We start from the raw sequence: 20,967 nt of genomic DNA on the forward strand, positions 1-20,967 counted from the left end.
TAAACAACTCTGATTTAACTTACTAATATTGCCTGAAGAGAGATGGGACTTAATTCGATGAAAAATTAATACATTTCATTTTAATACAGACATGAAGTTTATGAGACACACATACTTTTTCAAATATGAATTAGTATTTTGGTTTCTTTTTTAATCTTGCACTGAATTTCCTGGGCTTCAGCAAAATTCTGCTTCCACCTCATTCAATGGGAATTTTGCTAATAACTTCACTCTGACCAAAATTTTACCTGGGGGAGACACATTCATTTCACCATTTTGTAAGTAAATCCAAGAGTATTATGCCATATATAAAGAGGACAGAGCTCAAAGAAATGAGTAAATCTTCCATTTTATACATTTTTTCCAAGTTTCAGAAAAAAAAAAGCATACATGCATACTTAAATACGTTAAAACTTAGGGTAGCCACTGTGTATATTCACTTCAATTTCAGCCAAAGGTCAGACCTAACTCCTTACCTTTATTTTCTCATAACCAAATGCCAACCTTCCTGAAGAGTCTGGTCAGATTTCATCTGACCATAACACGGGTTTGCACAACGGCATCACTTCAAACTCCTTTCACAAATTACTAGTTCACATTCACTATGGGAACAGACTTCCAGCTCACTTGAGAAATAACCAAGTCATAAGGATTTAACTCCCCCCGCTATTCTTTAAAAATAATTATTCAATGCATAAAGGCTTGGTGCTGAGCGAGTGAGCGGTCAGGCTGAAGTATTCCCTTTAGCTGTAGAACAGACAACTCAGATGCACCAAAGACGCGTTTCCTCCCCCAGTCCCCTTTATTGCTCATTTGGAAAGACTGTCTCTAGAATAAGATGAGACTTCAGACGCCCATTTAGTTCCCACTCCTATATTGGCTTTTCCGATAGGAGCGCTGATTACTGGTAGACAATAATGATTTTGTAATGTGAACATCTGTGCAACAGAAAACAGACTGAGATCAAATTAATGGCATGTTATCTCACCATTAAGCAGGTACCAAATAGTAAAGATTTTTTTAACTGCCAATAAACCAGACTAAATTCTTACCAAAGATTTAGCCATGGAAATACCAAAAGCATTTAAAAACCCATGAGTGAGATGCTCTTCAATACCCTTTTGAAATAAAGAAAAACATTTTTTAAATTAAATAATCAAACTACTCTTAGGCAAAGTTCTACCTGAGGTCTCAACATACAGAACTCCAAATTTTGGAAGTTATTGGTCTCACTGCAACAATAACTCAGCCATATTGCCCACGAGTAGCAATTAATTAAATTTAATAAGGAACACTTTGAGTTGTTCCTGTTTTTAAAATCCTATCCAGGACCCTAAACAAAGATGCTTTTCTTATTCTGATTTTCAAATGTTTAAAAATACAATTGAACAAAATTATCTTCCATGTTGAAGAAAATGCCAGTGCATAAAAATTCACTTAAGTGTTCTATTAAACAAACCAACCAAATCTACATGGCACAGGAAACATCAGTTTTTAACAAGCTACTGAATACCTTCTTCCCAGCAATCGAAATATAATTTATCTTTAATAACATGCCTAGAAGAAGTTTTTCCCCATCACTAAACTCTGAATCAGGCATTCGCTGAGGACTAAAAAGCAAACATTAGAAAAAATGAACTTGGTTCATTTTTCTCTATTCACTTCTACGTATGCAGAAGATTTTTCCCTTTCTCCTTCCAGTGAAGGGGAGGGTGATCTTAAAAAGCTTGAAATTATTTCTCTCTCTTTAGTATTTGAATATGAGACTACGTGATATGACAGAAAGCTGAGGAAAAAATTCAAACAGTACACAAGCCCATAGCAGCCATCTCATTTCCTGGCAACCACAGCACAAGTGATAAATGTGAAACCAGCAAAATTTTTCCAACTGTCTTTCAAAAAAACGTTATTACCTGAAGAGACAGTACAAAAAAATGATGCCAACTACTCTTGGAAAAGGAGATCAAAGACAGCCTTTAAAGGAATACCATCGCAAATTACCGGCTTCTGAGTAAGAAAGTTAACAAGTAATTGATCGTGTAAAATCATAAAAGAATATTACCAAGACAGGCATCAGGCTATCCCACCTACATTTGGAAGAAAGGTTAATGCAATCAGCAGGAAAAATCCATCAGACTGGAAAGCCATTTGATTATTCCAGTGTATTACATGTTTACATTGTGATTACTCTAATCTAATGTTTTAAAACCTTTCATCTGCTTCCTTGTTTCTACTCACCATTGCCATCAAGGTAATGCTAAAAAAGAAAAGCTTAACTAGCTTTGTAGAATTAGTACAGAAAGCTCTATAGCCACAGAAATTCCACTGGTGTACTCCAGATTGGGAAAAGATCCACAATAAATAGGAAAAAATGGAAACTGTAACCACCTTAAGAGCTGGATTCATGTGTAACGACAACTACTATCGTTCCTGAGTAATGTTTGGTTTTGCTACAAATCAGGTCCAAATTCTGAGGTTTTCAAGCCAAATTCCAGTGGGAAATTCTACATCAGACTCAAAATCCTCTTTTCAAATTCCAGGTGCAGCCTCAGCACTTTTTACTTGCCCTTTGAAGAAAAAAAGTCGACAATACTGGTTAGGACCTCTATTTACAAAACCTGCTTATGAAGGCAATCATTCCTAATTAAAACTACGGAAGAGCTCCAGATGCTTAGAGTGTAACACAGGAACTCCTTGAAATGCAAGGTCAACGAGCCCCACGTTCCCACCAGAAATCGAGGACCGGGAGAGAGCTTTATAGCGGTGAGAACCATGGGAAGGATGCCCTTGCTGTCAAACGCCCTTGCAGACAACCAGGAGGACTCCCTGGTTCTCCCAGCACATTCAGGGGCTACGGGTTCCTTAAGACTCTCCGCTCCCTCACCATACCACCGAGGAATTACTCGTTAAAGAGTCTATTTCAATCAGGAAGGCTGAGAAGCAAAGAAAGAGGAAAACGGCAGCAGAGTATTTCTCAACCATTTTTCCCCTTGCAGGAAGGTCCTCTCAGCACAGACTCTCTCTTGCCTATCCAGTTTGGGGATCGGCATGCCAGCAGCACCCAGTAAATAAATAAATAATAATAAAAAAAAAAAACCAACACACTGACTCCAAACTGCACATGTTATTTGCAGCTCAATAAAAAACAGTGCTGGGTCTTTGACACATGTTTATGTAACACCTAATATAAAAGGGTTATTACCTTCTCATGAATAAATACGCAGTGCAGGCAAAGGTCTGGAAGTGTTTTCTAACTAAGAAAATAAAATCTGTGAAGTCCAAACTCCAAATTTTTCCTAAGGATTTTAGACCTAGGGTTCACGTTTGGGACCATACCCAGTTAAAACTAAGTAGATTTGTTAAAATACACAAAGAAAATACATTTGGAGATGCAATGATCTGGACTGATTTGGTTTGTTTATTTATGCTTTCAGAGAATTTGGTAATCTGCGACAAGTGTCTCAGCTAATGCAAGACAGGTTCAGCCACCTGGAAACAACCACTATTTTAACATATATTAATAATGCTCTAACAATAAACAGTAGCTACTGCAGAGCTTTATAAAGCCTGATCTTATCATGCAGCTCCTTCTTTTCACACACTACAATGCTTACACTTGGAAAATTAATGTTATAGCATTTTAATCTTTATTATTCTCTACAGTTTGGAGTGACCTGTCTCATCGACTTTATAAATAACCCAAATTCTCTGTACGCTTAATTTGCTATCACTATAGTAATTTTTTTTCAAAGAATGAGTCAAATTCTTACTCCAAAATTAAATGCATTTTTTTCAATTAAGTCTCTTCTTCCGGCACTAAAGCACTGGGCAAAGTTTTTATTCAAAAATCCCTTTCTTCTTCATGCAAAGTTCATTACGGCAATCATAATAAACCTTTTTTTTAACACGAAACACTAGCTCTTATATAAGATGTGTTTATAACATTTACTACCTTGTTAATTCTTTTGTTCCATGGAGCAGGCATTTGCTATGATACCGAGTCTGTCATTCTTATCAACTCTGTGATTCATCTGCCTTTCCTACACTCATCTTCCAATCTGTCTTCCCTAATTTTTTGTTTAATTTATCACTGTTTAGGTACTGCTCTCCCTCTTCAGATTCTGAACCAGGCTTTTTCCTTTCCACTAAATAAGGTCTAATGTTTGAAAAGCTGTTGAGCACCTCAATTCATGGTAGCATGACTCATTTGTGTAATGACGACTGTTTCCTACAAAAGAAAACTAGTGGTACTTGTGATACAATTACTAAGAGTTAGAATGATCAGTGTCGAGGTGGAGATCAGTGACACATGATGTCCCTCAGGGGTCTGAAACACTGGAACAGGTTGCCCAGAGAGGTGGCAGACGCCCCATCCCTGGAAACATTCAAGGTCAGGCTGGATGGGGCTCTGAGCAACCTGATCTAGTTGAAGATGTCCCTGCTTACTGCAGGGGGGTTGGACTAGATGACCTTTAAAGGTCCCTTTCAACCCAAACTATTCTATGATTCAGGAAAACAGACACATACTTTTGGATATCAGAGCAGTCTTTGGCGCACGCGTCATGCTCTACTGCATCGCTTAACCGGCAGAAACAACCCATGAAGAACTGAAACAAAGACTTTTTCAGACGAATAAAGGGACATCCTTGAAGATCCGGGACAGACCAAGAACCCCTCCCTCCAGACCCTGGGGTATCTGTATTATCATAGATTTTGGTACGAGTGGCAGACATGTAAAATCCTGTTCAGCACAGCTCCTATCGTTTCAGTTAGACAATATCTTGTCTCAGGAGAAGTTTTTTTGGTCTCTGAAGTCACTGGAAGTCATAGCTACCAAAGTAAAGATATCCATAACTGCAGGGCAGGTCTGAATCAGGGTGTATTCCCATGCAAGGGAAGAAACTCAAAGATTAATAAATTAGTTCTGAGCTCATCTTGACTGGTTTAGATAAGCACGAATAAACTGACTTAATGAACCTTCCTTACACAGGCTACCAGATGTTTGTGTTGTTCAGTGACTAGAGGCTCTTTATAATAAACATTCCTTCTTTTCCAGAAATTTGGATTTTTCATGGCTGCCGTATTTACATGAGCTAGAAACAGAGGGCTGTAGCATCCGTTTAATTTTATTTCTTCTCCTTGCAGACACTGTTTGATGAACTTTAACATTCAGAAGCTACTGGAATAACGAGATTTCCACTCCCATATCTGTTAACAGAAAAATAACACCACACCACTGCTCTCACTCTGCCATTCTGTACGGTCTTGTCTTTTAGTTTTAAACTAAAAGACATCTAAAAGACAACACCCATAATTCCAAGTTTTCAAACCCCAGAACACTTTAAAAACATCTCCCGCATGTCTGGTTGTCAATCTTTCGATCCACATAGCAAACTGATGATGGCACAAGGGGTCAACTGCATGACTTTTTTTGTTTGGTTTTTTTTTTTAAATCATCTCCTGGCACCACAGAAGATCACAACTTTCAGACATATTTGTCATCCAAAACGCAATGGACAAAAGCACGCTACCTTTGGTTTCATTACTTCTTTGATTTGAAATACAGGCTACATAATTCCAGTTAACTAAAGACACTGCTGCACAGTATCTCATTAAAAGTAATACTTAGTTTATTTTGTCTTTTTTTTATTGAGACAATTTATCTACCTGAGCATCTATGCTTTATCAAATAGTATTTTTTAAAAGGTCAGAATCAATTCAATGGGATTCTGTCTTGCGCTGCATTTCCTGAATTTATGTCTGCCCAAAAAACCGCTGTCACAAAACAGAGCAGGTACTTGCAGAGCATCTATTGTGTCACACCTGGAACAATCCAGGCTCTGTCCCACCAACCCAAGCACCTCTACACAGCTCAGTTTTACACATCCTTCAGATGTGTTACACCTCCATCTAACACCCATTCAATGCCCAGGGCTCGGGTCAGTCAGAGAGAACTACAGAGGAACTGAAGTCTCAAGGGACTTGATTTAGAAATCCTGACGGTGGTTTGCGTCACTTTTTACTAGCCACCATGAAATCAGTGAAGACTTTCTGCTTTCCAGACAGATAAGCGCTACTAGTTTTTCAACTGGATTATGGATTACAAAGCAATGGATCCTGCCAAGATCACTTCTGAAGTTAAGTTTCAAAAGATGCACTTAGGATACCAAGGATAATTGTCTGAATCAATGATACTTCCAATAAACATTTTGCAAAGAAAATTATAAGCACTGAATCCCCTGAACATATTACTTTTTTGTTTTTTCTAATTTTAAAGTCAGTATAAGACTAGGGAGTGAGGAAGAAGACCCAAACCACGTTTCTGTTCCATATATTGCAGCTAAAACAGACATTAGGTGCATGCAGTATTGTCCATCTGCCTCTCTGGTGCTCCAGCAGAACAGAAAAATGGCTGGAGAGCTCAGGAGAGAAGTCAAAATTATCCAAATGCCCGAGGCTGTAAGATGCTCTGCAGCAGAAGTAATACCATCAAAAGCCACAACTAACATTACCTTGCTAGTCACAGGAGATTTCTCACTATCTTTTTGTCTCCTGAAATGACAACTGACAACCACAAACTTTTTGGCGAGGAACACAAAAGACGGATAACTATAAAAACAGCAGAAGAGCTTCAGAAGGCAGATGAACTGAAGGACAGATGTGGAGCAGGTGTCTGCTCTCTGCTTATAAAATGATGGTTTTTCAGGGTCACTACTGAAATAACAGAAACTTAAGCAGAACATAAATCCTGAAAAGGTCCCCGCCTTGGACTTTCAAACATCAAATGTAAGACTTCAAGCATTCATTGTTACTAGGTGAAGCCCAAGGGTCAATGATTTCCTAACTAATTTAGGGAGTGCCCAAAAATAGAAGACAGCTTGTGGCATTCTTGTCAGAGACGACATATGGAGATCATAAACCCCAAGAAGGCTTGTTGCTGCTTCTTTCACTGAAGAGTGCCTGAGATTACAGTTCTCTACAACTACATCCAGTCACATGCCATACTCCCTCATCTCCCTTCCAGCTAGGCCCGTGAAAGACCAGCTCCAAGATCTGACCCACAGGCTCTCCAGCCTCACATGTGCTCAGTAAGAACTGCGCTGATTAGAAATGAATGAGAACTGAGCCACCTGACACATCTTTATGACGAAACATTAACTCCACATCTGCACGTGCCCATTGAAGATTTGCCTCATATCTGAGTTTCTCTAAACCACACAAGGTGCTCTAACCAGCATGAGAGGACAACCGAAGAAGCAGAATGGCCCTTGTTCCCACGTGACATCAACTCTGCAAAGACATTCACTTCAGATGAAGTCCATGTCACAAAAGCAACAGTTTTGAGTATCTACACAACTGGCTTATTTAGACTGAAGAAACAGAGACCATCTACTGGTAGGTTGTACCTATCACAATCAAGAAATTATGTAGCTGATGTATTTTTTAACTAGCAACAGAAAGCAGGACGATAACCGCCACAGACAGCTATGGCTGTAATACTGGCCCCATACCCCAGGGCTGCCTAGGTGCTGCCTAGCACTGAAATGAAAATCCTGGGGCTTACAGCCATTGTATACTGACCCACAGAAAGATCACATGGCCCTCCTAGCAATTTTTTTCATTTTTTACCTTAGGTTTCTCATAGGTCATCTCTAAATGCATATGCACAAATCCACTTATTCTTCAGCTTTCCCCAGCCGATATGCAGGAAGAAAACTTTCAGTGCCCCTGGCAGAAGTTACCAAGCACAAAATCCCCATAAGCTTTTAGTAGCCTCTTTCCCCTGCTGAAAAGATCATCTCTTCCTTGTTGAACTGATACCAGGCTACCAGAGGACAAAGAACTTTGGTGTCTTCAACAGCTGCTTTTCACTGTATGCCAACAGGGGAGACATGTAAGTATGGGAGAGAGTCTTCAGAAGAAACAGATACTACTTCATGACACTTTGCAGTCAGAGGTGGTTAAGAATGACTAACGACTTCCCAGCGCTTAAACAAAACCTATGTTTCAGCTAGTTTTTCCCCCAGTAGTAAGTTGTGTTGTTCCCCATGTGGCAGAGGTGCACGGTGAGACCGGGGGCTCCAGCGACTAAGAACAACAATACCCCAAATCAAGGAGCAGAGAAGCATTTTTTGGAGCTGAAAGCTTATGCAGAAAAGTTTCAGCAGCTCAGCAGCTTCCTGCTGGCTGCGCTGGGCACAGCAAGGTGTATCACAATGTTCTGCAGAAGAGAGCCTTTTCCCTTCCCAGACAAAATTAAGACTTTTATCTAAGCCTGTTTTAGAGGAACGTGCTCTATGTCAATATACAACTGGCTGTCTATAACTTTGCAACAACAGTACTGGTGAAAAGGGAAAAAATCACTAATATTACTATAAAAGGGGCGCAGAAATGTATGCATATGATGATATCCACTAGCAAGTATGCATATTTCTTGGCTGTGAAAGTTCTTAAAGGCAGCCTTAAATCATTCATCTTTGTAAATATTTCTCCATAGCAAACTTGTGGATCCCTAGGGGTGACGCGATGAAAGGGTTTCATGAGAAGTTGTTTGTTAGCAGAAAAACTTCACAGCCAGCACCTAAACAGCCAAACACTTGAATAATACTGACCTCAAACACTCATGCTACCACATACGGCAATACCCAAAATATTTTTTCCATCCAACGTTTCCTCCAGTTATTTTTCTCCCCGCTAAGACATCAGCTCTCTATTCCTGCAGCAAACAGCAAGAGCAAACAACTGGCTGCTCCATCGAAACACAACGCTGCCAGGTAACTAAAAGCACCCACATTTCACATGTTCAGACTCCAGTAACGCAACTCCACTTGGCTGTTACCTGCTGTCAGAATTCAAGCTTACAATACAGCAGAACACATAGAGTCACGTACCCATTTGTTAAACAAGTATAAAACATGCTTTTTTCTTTCAATGTCGCTATTTATTTGTTAGCCATGTCCCCACCTCCCAGGTCAGGTCTGCTTATTACTACGACACAAAAAAAGCTGCCAGCAAACAAGTACAAAGATTTTAAAGCTGAGACACCCTACAGGAAAGTGCAAGCTTCCTGCAGCTGCTTAAAACAAGGTTTTCTTTCACACTGTGGCCTTAACAGGACACTGTCATCCCAACTCTTAAATCCAGTAATTTGATGTTAATTTTTTTTTTTTTTTTAATTTTTGTGTTTTTTTAATAGGCCACCCCCAGAACAACTCCAACTAATTTTTAGTTGTAACTTACCAGGAGCAAAGATTTCAGTCCCACGTGAATAGGAAAGCAGCTAGTAATTGAAAACAAATTAACCTATTTCCAGCTGTGCCTAAGTCATATTACTGCATTTTCGAAGAAAATCTTTACAACAAGCACACAAATCTTGGTAACATTTAGAGCAGGCATGGGAGAACAAAACTAGGTAAAGGCAGAGGCTTTGCATCGCTTGACTGCTGTACTTAGGTAGAGTGACATCATGAATTTCCAAGGCGAGCCAAGAGGTAGTTAATTCCTAACTGCTAGCAGAAGAAGTGCTGTACACAGAGAAAACTAGTTTCATACAACTGGAGGACTGACATGTGAAGTATCAATAACCTATCTTTCCCTTGAGAAAAAATTAGCTATTTTTTGCTGGTATTGCAACTTTGTTGAGCAATTATCTGACCAGGGATAAACAGAAAAAAAAACAAAACAAAAATCAAAATTAAGCACTAAGCACGCTGATCAGTCATCACTTTCCATTACTTTGTAATGGAAACATTTATATTTGGTTTCACGGAAGTATCATATACTTCATGCGTGTATCATGGAAGTATATTAGCTATCCTGTGAACTCAGTAATCCCGACCAAGTTATCCCTCACTTACGATAGAAAAATTTCATTGATTACAGTAGAGATACATCAGCATAAACATGTCATTGTTGTGACAAAATATGCACATTTGTTAAGTACTCCATATTTTGAAAACACCCCGTAATTTACTCTTTATTTTTCAAATACTAACTTGGATTGAATAAACAAGGCAAAAAAAAAAAAAAAAAAGAAAGGCAGCAAATCTAGGAAACTCAAATATGAAAAACACTACAGGATGACTATGAGTCTGGAAGGCATTAAAAAGAGGGGACATAAACGTTTAGTTCAGGTCTGGTTAAAAGATTTCCTGGCTAGCCATTAAAGAAGAGATTTTCTGAGAGGCCCGAGAAGACCGTCTTGAAAGCTAAGCACAAATCTGGGCATTCAGACAACTCTTTTCCTTTCCTCATTCAGGGTGGGTTCATTGGCCCTCTGGCAGCCCATGTAAGTCAGTTTATCAAAAAGAGTAACTGAATTAGGGGACTCGGTCTAAAACATTCAAAGCCTGACAGAAGGTGCTGAATCCCGTAGTTCAAACCTGAGGGAGCAGGAGGTAAGAGCACAGGCTTTCTCTTTAAGTCAAAGCCTCCCTCTGAAGCCTGGCACCCAGAGCTGATGCCCAAAATAGACTCTGTGAAAAACGTTAGCCTGAATTTCCCTTTCCCTCAGCCTGAGCTCTTCAAACAGTCATCTGATGTGAGGTAAAAATGGGAAATCATAAAGCGTATTATTGTTATTAAATACTTCAGACGTTGCCTGGAAAGTTTTATTTTGTGAAAAGCTATAGCTCCTAGACCAGTGCGGCTGCAGGGGCTGGACAGTTAAACGAAGCAAAAAGTAAACTTTTTGCAGCAGAAACAGAAGAAGGGTATCGTCCTAACCATTTGCACTGGGCTCCACCTATTCTGCAACAGACAGTCAGCTTTTCACCACTGTACGATACGACTGGCAACTTGAATTTGCCGACCTGCTGTATTTATTATTGGGTGTCAGGTAAGGACGTAGACAGATGCATCTAAACCAAGCCATCTTCCTTTTATTTACTTTCCTTTACATTTCTGCTCAAAACAAACTGAGACCAAACTAATGACCACTAATTTTAATATGGATTTAGTATTCTGCTTTATAGCATGACTTCTCAATTCAGGCAGTAACTTGATTAAATCAGTGGTCATTCAGAAATGATACAGATAGTTCTGACCCACAGGAAGATCACACGGCCCTCCTAGCAATTTTTTTCATTTTTTACCTTAGGTTTCTCATAGGTCATCTCTAAATGCACGTGCACAAATCCACTTATTCTTCAGCTTCACTAAAACACAGCGTACAGGTTACAAAAATGTTCAGCATGGTGACAGAGAAAGGTAGAAAAACATGAATTCCAATCATTCAAGGAACAGCAAAAAGTAAAAAGAAGCAAAAATACATTGGTTTTCTATTTCATTATTTGATTAAAAAAAAAAAAAGTTGGGTTTTTTGGTTTGGTTTGGTTTTTATGCTTAGCATTAGTGAGACTGGACCCAGAACAGCAGGATTCAAACTCTTACAGAATGACGACTGTGATTTAAAAAAGGCATGGAATTATTTTTAACTATAACAGAGCAAAGCAAGTGCATTTTTTGGCTCCACGTTGTTTAATAGTAGAACAAATGGTGACTAAATCCCCATCCTAGATGTTGCTAGTACAAAGAGTTGCTGGAGTTGAACCACAAGGGAGTACCTGTGGCACGGGGCAGAGCTGTGACAGGCTGTGTGCCTCTCGCGTCTCTCAGCACGGGCTGCTCACAGGAGGGCATCTCCAAAACACACACCCCTGCCCACCCCACTGCACGCCAGTAACATGTTAAAATACATGTGTTATATTTAAATATTTCCAATGCTATTTGTTTATCATTAAGATTAGGAATAACTTCATGTGGATAAGAAAAGGAAACTGCATTGCCATGTTCATGCGTGCTTGAGATAATTCAACCTTACAGTTTTGACACATGTAGCTTATTAAGACTCTCAAGAATGTAAAAACACCATTGGCATTTTTCATATTGCAAGTGTCTGGTAGATAATAGCCGTGCAGATTTTATACAGAACGGCGCAAGTAAACTTGCCAAACTTTCATCATCACTCCTTTGGAAACTCTGAGGGGGCCTATTAAATTGGCATTTTGTTTGACGTGTACACAGAATGTGCTCAGCATGCAGAATAAGTATGGCAATAAACCTTTTCTTAACAGCTGTGTTATTTTAGCTAATGATAAACATGTATCTAAAGCCACATATCACCACAACTTAAATTGGTGAGAAAAGCTGAGTCACCCCATGGAAAGAGAGGCCATCACAACAGAGGAAGTCGTTTATTTATTCTTAACTGTGCAATTAACTGTCTCACCAATAAACACAGCCGAATACACAAATTGTTGCTCTAAATTAAGCAAAGTTCACAATCATCACAGCTTATATTCTGTCTCTGACCTTGCTGCGTTTATTCTGCAGCGACAGATTCCTACCTACGGGCACATGTGTGCAATTATCACTGATCTTGATGGAAGCTCTGATTGCATAACTGAGAGAAGATTTTATTTTCTGGAAAGTTTCCTTAAGGTCTAGAAGCTTCAGAGGCCAAAAAGGCTCTTTTTGTCATTGTTGTGGCTCATTCCATTCTGGCTACATTCAAAATGAAAAAAATGTGGACATGCGAAATGCAGACGTTAACGAGCAAGACAGCATATTGATTTGGTTAAGCCATTTAATTTTGACAAACAGCCAAAACAACAATAAAAGAATCGCAAACCTGAAATATTGGAGATTTCATCAGCAGCCTACAATGAACAGGGAGATAATGAGTCCCCAGCAACCTCTAGGAAGGGATCGATGCTCTCCATGGAACTGCAGTGACTGGGAATTCCAGACAGTGCCCTTCGATTTTCTCTGAAGTCTTATCTTTGCAAAGTAAACAAACACAAGATAATAACCTTTAAACTTTCTGCAGCCGTTCATAAGCAGATTCACTACTAGAGAAGAGCAGCTGACATTCAATATTAGTCTCTGTCCAATACACTGTGCATCACAAAACTTGATCTTTCAAAAGGCACAGGTTGCAATTCCCAAAATCACGGCACTTAAAAAAAATAATAAAATGAATCAGGGTGCCTCGGAAGCATTTTACAGCTTTTCTCTGCACCAGCAAAGCTGTACACATCCCACCTTTCCAGTGAAAACTAAATTTACCGTATAATCAACCGAGTCCGCAATCTAAGTCTTAAAAAACACTAAACATTGCAGAAAACACTGCAAAAACTAGTATCCAAGTTTCAAAATGGGAAAAATACCTTTGTTTTCAGCATTTTTTTAGAACATGACTGAACGGTGAGCAAATTCAAAAATATCTTCTTTTTTATTTACTTGCAATCAATCTAATTTTGGTTCCTGTGTTCAGAAATATCTGAAGCAAACTAAACTATGACAGAGCTTTTAAAGAGCATGTGCCTGAAACACTACTGGTCTCTACGGACATGTTAACTTTGTATTTTTTAAACACCCTCAAAATTAATTTAATGGCCATATAAAGCAGATTTTTTCAAGCTAAACTTCGACATATCCGTCTTCACAGAATTAAAAAAGGTATTTTACTCTAAATATTTGATAAAGGACTTCTAATTCATTGAAAACAGCAGCATTTAGACTACATTATCTTCCTCAATTATAATTGTATCATTTTATTACATTGGAGAGAGAAGAAGAATAGAAGAGGTAAGTGCTGGTACATTTCTCCCCATGTTATGTTTTTTACAGCAATTTGCAGAACACCATCAGTAGACACAGTGCTTTACAAACTACATAAGAAAGGTCGTTACCCCGGAGAGCTTATAACTACAGCAAACAAATCAAGTACAACAACCTTTCCATTCAAAGGAGATATGAGGACATTCCTTTCTACTGTATTAGTGTATCATGATAAAAGAGACCTTTTAACCACTTACGATCCCCAAGTCAAGCAGCACCAAATTTGACAAAAAGTGGCACATTGTCATCTCCTTGTCCTTCCTTACTCATAAGGTGCATCTTCAAACAGTGGGCAGATGCACATCAACTCACTTCATCACAGGCACAGACAGGAAGGTACGGAAACACACTGCATGGGAGACACAAGGGAACTGTACCTGTCAAAAAAAACCCCACTAAAATCCAGGAGCAGAAGCTGGGTCCAAGCTCTGCTGCTCTCCCACTCTTCATGTTACCCCGTCATGACTTTTCTTCTGACTCTTGCTGGCTACAGCTTAGCTCTGACATTTTGCAGAGTCATGCCCACCAAAAACACCACTTAAGGGAAGAGGTGGAGGAAAACAGGAGTATTTCACGGATGAGAAACAGGATGGAAGCTTGTAAGAACACAGACTGAGATGTCTGTTTATATTGTGGACTAAATATTAAAAGTTTCCTTTCAAGTTTACTTCTTTTCAAACTAAATTTCATATATGACATCAGACCTGGAAAACAGCCAATATAAGGTCCGACCAATTATGACAGTCTTTCAAAGTGTCTCCTTTTCTTTAATTTTACATCAGCAATAAGCAACTTCATTGGTTCCTTCAGAAGTACCATCATGCTCCTCTTACAAGAGCATTTATTGCTACACAGGCAAGTACAAACCACTATCAAAGCAGAGATGCTTTGTTTACATTGCAGGTTCTGCCACCACAGCAGCAGCGCTTGCAAGATACAAGCACAATCGTTTTGTTCTTAATAAGCTTCTTCATGAATGCAAAAGTAATTTTTTTTTTCTTTGATATAAAACCCCCAGTCCTTAGCGCTCTGCTGAGGTGCGCACTCCTCTCAATTCAAAGAATCTGTGCCTCCATAAGCCAAGAAATTTCCTTCATGGCCTTATGCAGCATCATCGCGTTCCTCTTGCTACTTAGGAGTTAGACACTTCATAAATCCATCGCTGTCTACATCTTACCAGAATTTTTCCCGCAGCTAAGAAAGCAAGAAAGCTGGAGAAATCCTGTGCCGGGGAAAACACAATTTTCCATAGGCAGGACACGTTTAAACCTCTAGGGATGAGTGGTAGCTCAGAGGTCAATGGTGAAGGGCGGTCAGGGAGGTCGCCTTGGCCTCGAGCGGAGCCCTCCAGGAAGCACAGGGATGGGGAGAGCAAGTGCAGCAACTTAATGCACGAGACAAAATAATTTTCAGTCTAGAAATAAAATACTTTCTCAAAGTTACGTTTTAATCCTATTCTTCCTTCCACCACCACCCCTATCTCATCCCTCCTCTCCACCCAAAAACCTATCGGAGTTTACCCTTTAGCTAAGAAAGGAAAAAAATTATAAAGTAGTGCAAACCCCACTAAGGATAAGGTAAAAATGCTGAATATCTTTAACATCAGTCAATTCCCAATAGTAACGTTTAGGGAAAAAACTATTGTTCAAAAAGATGTTCTTTTTAGAAATTATTTCTGGTGATCATTGTCAGATGTACCAAATATTAAGGTTTTATTTATAAATGATTAACATAGATTATCACCTTCTATACACACTGCAAACTAGATTAATTTTGTATTATTAAGTATTATAAACTAAAAGGTGGCTATCAATTATTATGAGGTTTTCTTTAAAAGATGTATAGCCGATAATTAACAAGGTATCAGCACATTGTACACTGGAAATTGCTTACCCATTCATTAAAATAATGATTCACGTGTTACTTGTGCATGACTATAAACCTGAATATAAAAGAGAACATTATTTTCTTACCTCCTGCCAATCCATCCCCCCAGCCTGCATTATTAGAAAAAAAAAATTACTGAAGATGTTTTCTGTGGGTCACTGAGGAAAAGGTCTGGAAGAGTTAATACGGAGGTTGACTTTTGTTTAACAAAAGCAAAGACATACTGCATTTCCCTAATAACTCCCAATCATAATGCTTAGAGAAGAGGGAAGATAATTTACCAGGTGTACACATAATCTTTGCTGAATTACCAAAACACTGGAGTGAAAAGAGGAAGCTGCTGAAGCGCAGGAGAAAAACCCTACATGTAGGTAAAGAATCAAATAGCTTAGCTTAATAATATGGGAAAATAATTAAGAACTTGAATCAGTCACTTACTGTGAGAGTAAAGTTTTCCTGGAGTACATTTAAACTGACCAAGTGGCCTGTGTTAGGTAAAAGCGTCCTACTTTCAGTACACCCAAATATTCGTTTTTGGATGTGCTGTCTTGCTAGTCAAGTGTACAACCATCAGGATTACTTTACCACACATATACCCAACACTGCCTCAGATTTTGTTTGCAATTTACTCCTGTAAATTCAAATGATTTTCGGCATCTTTGTCCTGACTGTTATCAAGTCTGTACTACTTTTGTAAGGTTTTTGTTTTTTCTTAAAAATTGAATTTATTCTCCTGTTAGACATCATTCTGCAAAAACCTCAGCAATGAAATTAAGTGGCATAGTTTCTCTGGCGTCAGACACCTAATTAAGTCTATCATGTTTTCCAATGCAGGACTTAACAAGAATTTCAGAAAAAATATATTATTATATCTAGTCACACTGGATACGGCTAGTAAGATTATTTACTTTTATATATACTAATGACAGGTTTTATTTTGCTGCTGTCCTGAATTTGAAAGCATTTTTAAATGTCACGTTTAACACATTTTGAGGGGATTAATAGCTGTGGTCAAACATAGACACCTGTGAGACACCATTCTTGGTGTACCAAGCAACAATGAGTAATGTGAATCTTTATGCCTCAGGGCACTCAATGTGGGCTGGACTACAATATCAAGTCCTGGGAGAAGAAGGGGTTTTGGTTCTATTTAAGTTGTATGCTTCTACATGCAAATAAGCTGACAAAAATCAAGCCTTTCCCTTGCCTTCAGACTCTCAACCCCTTCAGAAGGGATGAGGCCCAAGGCCTCACCCAGCACACCTCCCCACGAATGCCAGGGGACAGGGAAATAGAGCACTGGAGATGCTGGCTGCTCTTCCACTGGGTCCTCTGACAACAGGAGACTTCAAAGACAGAGCAAAGCACTAAAGCAAGCACCCAGATGCCTCGGAAACAGCCTTTGGCAGCTGATATTAGACAAATATCATGGGAATGACCTTGCATAGCATAGAGCTAACATAACCGTGCTGTAAGGATAGGAGGGGAGATACCTACACTTTCATTTACATATACAAAGAAGAACTGTCCTGGAGGAAGTCGGGTGCCTTGCAGTTTGCATGGTAGCTAAATCAGCTGGTAACTTCTTTGTGAGTGTTTGAGAATAAACTCGGATGCAGCAGCAATGACCGCAAATGGTGCCTCCAAGAGAAGCAGATAAGAAAATGTAAACTTAAGATACCAAACTGAGAATGATCCGACCTACCGGTCTTCAACAGATATTAGGAATGGAAAAAACAAAGCCAAACAAAACCCAGTGACCCTGGACAATGGCTTTCCTAACTTAAATAAGCAACAACCACGGTGTGGAGAAACAAGTGACAAAGTATACACTTGAAAGAAGAACTCTCACCTATCCTCTAAATGTCTAGCAATGAAAACACTGGTTGAACAGAAGAATGAACATTAATTAAATATGCTCATAAAAGCAGACTCAAAATGCTTTTCCTTTTTAAGCAAGAATTTAGAGAACACACCATTCTGGTGAACCAGAACTTCTAAACTAACCAAGTGGGGTCAAGGAACAGTTCTTCAGGAAGAACCAAAAAAGGAAACAAAAGGAGGAAGAGCATTTCCTCTTTGCAGAGCTTCGCTTCAGCCTGCAGTCCCTTAACTGCAGTGATGAGACAGACCTTTTCCTCGCTAAATAGGAAATGTCTCTTCCTCCCAATAGAAAAAATGCACAGCCAAATCACCTGGAATTCCAAGATGTGAGTAAGTTTGAAATTAAAGCAGTTTTCACGTCCACAATGGACGCATACTTTATAAACAAGTAAGTCCAGGACAAGAGGTTATCTACGTCCAGCAAGACACTAAAAATAGTTGACAACTCTGATATATTGTGTTACTCCTAAAAGTCGTTTGAAGATTTTTTTTTTAGCTATATTAACACATGTAAGTTTTACGCATGTATGTCTTATGTGAAGTGTTTAGCATAACCAGGTCCCCAAACAAAACTGCAAGAGCATAACAGAAGGTAAGCTACTTCAAATTATACTTTAGCTGCACGTATTTTATTATTTAATGTTACGTACACAAATGACACACTACACTCATTTCATGAATAACATTAAATATTAAAAGCCAAAGAGGAAAAAAGGCGTAAGGTTGTAAATAGGAGGAAAGAGATGAACATTACTGCAAAATGTAAGATGGAAAAAATAAACATAAGATTATAGCTATATTTTGTTATTATTTAAAAATGTCCACCTACTAGCAGGAGTACCTATTAACTTTGCTTGGCAAATGGTCATATGTAACTACCAGCAATTGTAAGAAGTAGACGCATTTTTCTCATTAGAAGATAAAGAAACCAAGGGAGATTGGAAATGAGTATAAGGCAATTCTCAGAAAAGGTAACACTTTTTGGGGAATACTGCAGTAGCCAAGACTTGAGATCAGATAGCCATACTACCTCAAAGAGCCAGTTTTAAGGGTTTAAAACTTTTAATGTTTGCTTTTCTTTCCCGCTGCCTAAATTAAGACACTTAATCAGCTCTATTGATTTTACCCATTAAACCGTGGATTTTGAGATTACAAAGAACAACGTAACTTTTTAGAGTGAACTCCAGCCCCACGCGAGAAGGGCGCGCTAGCTAACTTCAACAGACATGACCTTTAGAAAGCAGTATTATTCACCCTCTGCTTGTGGGCGCTTTGACACATTAGCACTTTGCGAGATCTCCAGGCGGTATTTTATCAGCGGGGCCCATCCAGGCATGATGTGCACTTTCACAGCGCATTAGCATATCCAGAGGAGGAGCACTGAGGACTGCAATGGCCTTTCCTTGTAGGACAGACTTGAAGTGTGAAATGACTTTACTGACATTCTCGCTGACATCCAGGAACTCCTGTGCATATCCAAAATTCATCAGCTTGTAAAACCTAGCACCATATCCTGAAGAAACTAATTTCCAGAACAGCTCAACTATTAGTACTCTAATTTTTTACCTGCTCATAGCCTTATATTCTGAAGAATTCATCATCTTAACTTTTTCCTTCTTACTTTGCACGTTAAGAAAATACCGGTCTATATTCTACATATAAGCTGAAGTTCAAAAAAGAAATCAAACGTGTTTGACAATGTAAACGGAAACCCTGCTTCTCATCTTACATCTGTACCAACCAGAAATAACCCTGGTGAAGTCAGTCAGCACAGGTATACAAAGAGAGGGCATCTGGTCCAAAGAGTAACATAACCCTTTGTACGCAGACGCGACCAAGCAAAAGAGAGAGATGATAAAATGATCTGAGGCCACACAGCAAGATGGCAGAGCAGCCTGTAATAGGTTTTTCCTCCTTAATCGCCAACTAGTTTCGCACTTGATGTTTCTGGTGGTCACTGAATCCCGGATGTCTGACCAGGGGATTCCCCCATTGCAACTTTCAAGGTCATCTTGGCAACAAGGTAGGAGGGCTCAAATCACAAACAGCGATCTACAATTACTTCAAACCATTCTGTAGCATGGTAGCTTGGGGTGTAAAACTAGACACAGACCTAGCTCATTATTATTAAAAACATTTCAAGTTGCTTCCAAATATAACTTTCAAATTTTACGTAATGAAAATTCATGGGTTTTTTTCTCTTTCCTGTTTTATTAAATGTAGCAAATGAGCATAAATTTGGGCTACAAGCCACCCTCAACCCCTTGTCCTGGGCACTTTTGCAGATGTCCAACTGGCTTCACCAGTTTCTGAAACACGCTGAAGGCTCTCCTGAGGAAAGATTGGTTTCGTCTTCTTTGGCACATTTATGTCAGCTCTAAGACACAACATAGCTCATTGCTTTAAAAAGGAAAGACAAGAGGGATTCTTCACCTTCAAAGTATAAAGCAAAAAAATTTGGTTTGGCAGTTACAATTCTGAGACCCATTCTTCCAGATCTGGATGTGACTTTTTCAAGGATATGAGTTAGTGGAACCCAAGAGGTTTTTTAAAATAGTAGATGCTAAGCAAGCCAGAAGAATTTCATCTTACAGAGGCAATCAAACTGCACTGTCTGTATCCTAACTGTAACAGCACTTCCCAAAGGACTCACTAAGAATTCACCTATTGAGTTTAACATTTTTATAACCAAGCCTCTTATTACAAAACCCAACTTTTCTTAAAAGGCATTTCTGTTGGCATATAATAGTATAATGCATTTCACTCAATTCTGCAGTCATAAAGCATCAATGTTTACATTATACAATTTTGGCTAATGTTACATAGAGAAACAAACTTTAACCTGCATACCTCAATTTCAAAATAAATATTGCAAGTTTATGTTCCATTTCTGTGTTCTGCATCTTTGTCTTTAGGGTTTAGCACTAAGTGATGAAGAAGTTTATCTCATATGTAAGACATGCCACTAACACTGATCTGTTCCCTCGCCAAAACCTCAACAAAAGGGAGTTATGGGTCATTGAGCCAAAAAATTAAATGCTATAGCATACATCCAACGACGTTACCCTTCACTAGCAGATATCTTGTGGAAAAAAAAAAAAGAAAAAAAAAACCCTAAAACAAATACAACTCGAATGTCTAACCAAAATAAAACATTCAGAAAAGAACAAGGTGAAATTTAGTCCCGCTTCAGGACGAAAGGTATCTTGTTACAACTTCAAATCTTTCGCAGCATCTGCTTGAGTACAGCTAGAACATGTGGAGAAAATTTATGGTATTTTATCATGGTTGGCTTGGGGGAAGGAAGAGGTTTCCCTGTGAGGTCAGGCGCAGGAAATTATTAGCTTTTTTTCTTCAGTTCTTCAACACACATTCTCTTCTACTGATAACTTCACAGTCATTTTGCCTACAGAAAGCTGACTAGCCAAAGGAGTACTAAATTATGGTTAACTTGCACTATAACTGGCCACTTCAGTGGAACATACACCATTTTTTCCAGGTTTGAATATAACAAAGTCAAATTCCAGCCCATATTTGAGCAGGAGATTTGCACCTGATGAGCTTCAAGCTCCA

General features: G+C 38.9%; 1 protein-coding gene across 4 annotated transcripts in view; it reads right to left on the reverse strand.

Moving 5' to 3' along the window:
• LDLRAD4 (low density lipoprotein receptor class A domain containing 4) overlaps positions 1 to 20,967 on the reverse strand; it is a 287,484-nt gene that overhangs the window by 204,043 nt on the left and 62,474 nt on the right. Inside the window, exon 3 of one of the 4 annotated variants that reach the window (XM_074576576.1) lies at positions 12,632 to 12,780. The exons of the other annotated variants lie outside the window; for them this stretch is intronic. The gene's annotated coding sequence lies outside the window, so the exon portion shown is untranslated. The remainder of the gene's footprint in view (positions 1 to 12,631; positions 12,781 to 20,967) is intronic. 4 annotated transcript variants of the gene reach the window in all.

This window comes from Larus michahellis, chromosome 2 (assembly GCF_964199755.1).
Source record: "Larus michahellis chromosome 2, bLarMic1.1, whole genome shotgun sequence".
NCBI classification, from domain to species: Eukaryota; Metazoa; Chordata; class Aves; order Charadriiformes; family Laridae; genus Larus; species Larus michahellis.